This window comes from Corvus kubaryi, unplaced genomic scaffold (genome assembly GCF_017639235.1).
Source record: "Corvus kubaryi isolate FWS band 111438036 unplaced genomic scaffold, C.kubaryi_AGA036_p1.0 67, whole genome shotgun sequence".
NCBI lineage: Eukaryota > Metazoa > Chordata > Aves > Passeriformes > Corvidae > Corvus > Corvus kubaryi.
In genome coordinates this window covers 2,734,179-2,738,840 of record NW_024582055.1, presented here as the reverse complement: position 1 = coordinate 2,738,840, position 4,662 = coordinate 2,734,179, and positions in this window count along the sequence as shown.

Below are 4,662 nucleotides of genomic sequence, written 5' to 3'. Positions count from 1 at the left end.
TAGAATCAGCTCTATCTTTGCAGTGTTATTTTGCAGAATTATTGTGTTGCATTTTCAAAATTGTGACCATCCTCCATTAAGCATTCATTGTACCAAGTGGTGTTCAAAGAGTCAAATCAACTCTTTCAACCATTTTCGAGTTTGAAACTCCCTAATTTGGATCATTTTCTAGATAACCTATTATCAGCAGAGAGTGAAAGAGAGAAGGAACTGTGTGGGATGAACAGCAGAAGTGTCAGATTTACCTGCACAACTTACTATGCAGATGTTTTGTGTTTCTGTTATTGGGTATATGAAGACCAACAGCAGGAGTCTCAGGCCAATGCTTTCCTGCAAGCAAAGGAAGATGTTCTTGCTGGAAAATATTGCAGATTTCATTTGAGACAGGGAGACAAACTGGGAGGGAGAATGGCAAATAATTGCATAATAATTGCATGCTGTTGAATGACCCAGCTGAGCTGTCTCCAGCCAAAACAGACAGAAGATGGGTAGAAGGGGTGAAATTCCTAGAGACAGAGGAAAAGTCATGTAGAGTTTTCTTCTTTTCGCATGCCTCTGAAAATAGTTGCTAAAGCAGAAAACAATCCTACTTTAAAAAATGACTGAGAGATTTGTTTTCTTTAGTTGTCTCCTGTCTATCAGCTTTTGAATAGTCTGTTTAAAAAGCCTGCGTCAATCAATTTCCTTATTTCTTTCTGTAATTTGAAAAACCAACAAATTATAGAATTTTGAAGCCCTTTTGTCATGTCTCTTTCAAAAAGATGTTCTACCACAAAACTTTTTCTAGATTAGGATCCCACTGGAGTAAACTTTGAAGAATTTACAAGCTAATAGTAACACTACAAATGACAGTTTGTAAAACTTCCTTTTTCTGAAATCTTCCTTATAAAAAGACATTCAAAAAGTGCTGTTTTTCCTGTAATCCTGCCATTAGCAAATTGCTGGAAACTGATTTTTTTTTAATGCTTATGTGAAGTACCTTATAGATTTTGTGAACATTAGATAAAAAAGGTTTTTTTCTCTTGGGACTTGTTACTCAGTGCTAAAGAACTAATGATGATCTTGGGTATATGATAACCCAATGCAGTCAACATTTAGCTAGGATGGCTAGGTGCTAAAAAATTGCCCACATTGTTTTAATTCAAATGATTGGAACAAAGCATTCATAGGATGCCTTGTATCTCTCAAACACCAGATGACAGAGGGAATTGAAACAAAACTTTTTATGTACAAGGGAGTGGATGGATCACATTCAAATATTCATGAATGAACAATGCTTGGCTAATTCCAGAGGAACAAAAATAAGTAAGTGTGGTGGCCGGTGAACATCCATTACAAGGGAGAGAGAGTTTTCAGTAAGACAAGTCCCTAGTACCACAAGAATCACTTTGTGTTGGGGTGCTTCTCCCAGGATGCTTGTTCTGTTCTGTTAATCTGTCCCAGTTTGGATTCCCCGGTTCTCTACCCCTCCTCACTCCCCCAGAGCTTCCCCACTGGTCCCCGTTCCCTAGCCCTGCCTTTTCCCTGCCCCCAGACAAAACTCTGAGCTTTGGGATCATACTCGTATTTGCTTCTGCAACTTTCAACAGTGTAGAAGCAGTAAATGTTCTTGCTGGAATGCACACAAACGCCCTTCTCAACTCTTTGCTACCGACTATAATACTGAACCCACCTGTGCATCTGTAGGGGCATGTGGGACCCCACGGAGCTGGGCAGGGACAGTATTAAGTGAATTTATTCATCTTTTCACATTATAATCTCGTTATGTGGAAGTGCTTTTATGTCTTTTTAATTTTTTTTTTGTTTGTTTATTGCAGGAGGGCTTCTAAGGTGTCTGCAAGTGGCTGTGTTGCTGTTAAATTTAATGGGCTCCAGCTGTGCAACAGTATTATCAGTGAGAAAGAAAAAAATTGCTGGTAGAAAAAAAAAGGAAAACAGGATACTTTTTAAGGGTTATTTGCTTATTGGGAGGATGTCTTGTTGATAGGTATGTGTGGGGATTTTTAAACAGCACCGAAGGCGTACTGAGTTGCATAGGCATGCAGTGTAATTTCGGTAACCTGAGACACTACAGTGACGCAATTAAAGATTTGCGGTGGAGTGACTGCTCACAGCTGAATGTCTTTTCACACGTTGTCTGAAAGGGAATTCAGAATAATGTTTTTCTGCACGTTAGATAACTTGTTTATAAGAAGTTTTTGAGACAGAAAGCCCTTCAGCCCCTATTTGTGGAGCTACAAGCATTTTCCTCTGCCACCCTTGCTACCACAGCCACCTCTTATTTGCTTCACTGTATTCACAGAGTGCATACATCCCTTGCTGTGCTGCATCAACACTGCCGGCTACCTAGGGGTCAAATCCCATCTCATGTTGCTTCCTGTGCTGTCCTATCCCTCCATCTCTGAGCTATTTTAGGAACAATGAAAAATTATTCGGTTACTGTCATTACTATGTTCCCCTTTCCTGCTCCCTTCCCCTTGTCTCTCATTCTCCAACAGTGTTTTGGTGAGCCAGCTGTTTGAGGTAACTGTGCCAAAAAATCTGTTTCAGTGGCAGGTGATCACCATGTCTCACTCTGGGCACAGTTTTCTTGCTGTCAGGCTGTTGTTTGATGGTGATATCTGCCATGGAAAAGGTATTTGTGAGATTCAAGTGTATCTGTCATGCTCAAGTCCCTGTCTGAATCATACCTGTGTCTTCATTCTTGCATGAACCACAAGGAAGAGTTGCTTTGACCCAGTAGAGCAGGAAAGTGCAGTTAAAATAGAGTGTGTATAGGAAGGGGCAAATAAGATTTGAAATTTGTGTTGCATACACAACTCCAGATACTGAAAATCTGATGGTTTAGGAAAGGTACTGATTGCCAATCTTCTGAAAAAATCAGAGCCTTCCTAGACTTTTTGATAATGATCGAAAATGCAAGCTACTTTCCTGTTGCCTTCGCTCTAAACATGATTCATTTCTTCTACCTTACTGATTGATCTTGCTCAAGCTGAATATGACCAAGAGAATGAGGCTTGTTTACAACTTTACTTGAAAATACCATGAAATATGTATTTTTTATTATTTTTCTTTATATTTTTGTTTTCAGATAACCACTACTGAACTCAAAGTGAGTGGTTTAAAAATTTGAAGTGACATATGGAAGGCAAAGATTCCCTGGAGGGCTCTGCCTCCAGAAGCAGTTCCAACACTGGACAGAAAGTGACGTTGCAAAATGGAATTGGGCTATTTGGTAGATCAGCAATTTCTCCTTGTCCTGGTTTTGAGACAAATTGGGAGGAATGTCCAAATCTGAACATCCTCTGATAGAAGGCAGGTTACAGCCATCCCTCCCCCATCAGGTTCAGGAAAAATTTTCCTCGGAGGAAAGGAAAAAAAACCTATTTATTTAACAGGCACAATGCACAATGGGAAAAGAATAATGCTAAATAATAAAACCTCTTGCTGTGGAGAGAACCTGGTAAATTCTCAGAGTCCTTACTTTGGCTTTGGTCTCTCTCTCTCCCCTCTTTGGAGCTGGGTCAGCCTGGGCCCCTTCAGGGCCTCAGTGGAAAACTCTCCCTGTGAGTTCTGGTGTTCTGAACAGTTCCAGAAGAGAAGAAGCCGAAGTCCCAGGTAAAAAAGTTTAACTCTCCGTCTCTCTCTGGAGAAAGCAGAGCCGAAAGCTGGCTGAAAAGCAGCAAAGGGTGCTTCCTTCGCTCCTGCCACTGCAGAAGCACTCAGAGGAGTAGTGTGACCTTGGAGCACAAACTGCTTTGAAAAGTTCATCTGGCTTTTCTTTCTTTCTCTCACACCCAGTTTTAAAGACACAGAAAGGCACAGGAATCACGTCTGGGCACAGAGCGGCAATAGGGGATACACATCATAAAGTCACCCCAAGACACTCTTGTAGGTGGGCCAGGCCAAATAGATACCTCTGCCCCTCTGCTTGACTGCTGACTTCAGGTATGGAGTTAGAGCCATACGTGATATCCCCACGTGACTGGTGTCTGGTGTTTTGCACTGGCTGACGTGTTTGTATCCAGTGCATTTTTTCCCACCCTCTTTGTTCAGTCTATGTCTGTTCTGGTTTAAAACTACTGCATTAATGAGACTAACATTAGTAATCACATTAAACTTATATTTAAAAATTGAATTTGCCTGGAATTATAAATACCTAGTTCTTTAGCCAAAGTACCAAAAATGTCATTTAAATGTTCTCTTTCATATGTAATTATGTGACTTTGAATTTACTTTTTAAGAAATACTCATCAGGAATATAAAATGTTCATCTTCAAAATCAACACAAAAAAAGATCTATTATTTCAATATTTCTTCTGTCTTTCAGCTATGCTTTCTGGTTATTTTTAAGGCTTAATCCATCATTTTGTGACCTTCAGCATGGGAAAGGTAAATGTAAATCTTTCCAATAGCAGAGAAACAATTGGAATGAAAATGAAGACTGTTTTGTTTTGATAAAAATGCTAAAAATTAAAACACAGAATTCAAGGTAAAGCTCTGCTCTTCAGAGGGATGTCTGCTGACTTTGTAGGAATTATTCATTTTATATACTTATATATGAGGATAGGTAAACAAGATCACCTTAATTTTTTTAAACTGTGTCAAGGAAAAAGTTGTAAATCCATATGAAATTTTTGATTTATTGTTTTTTTCTATATC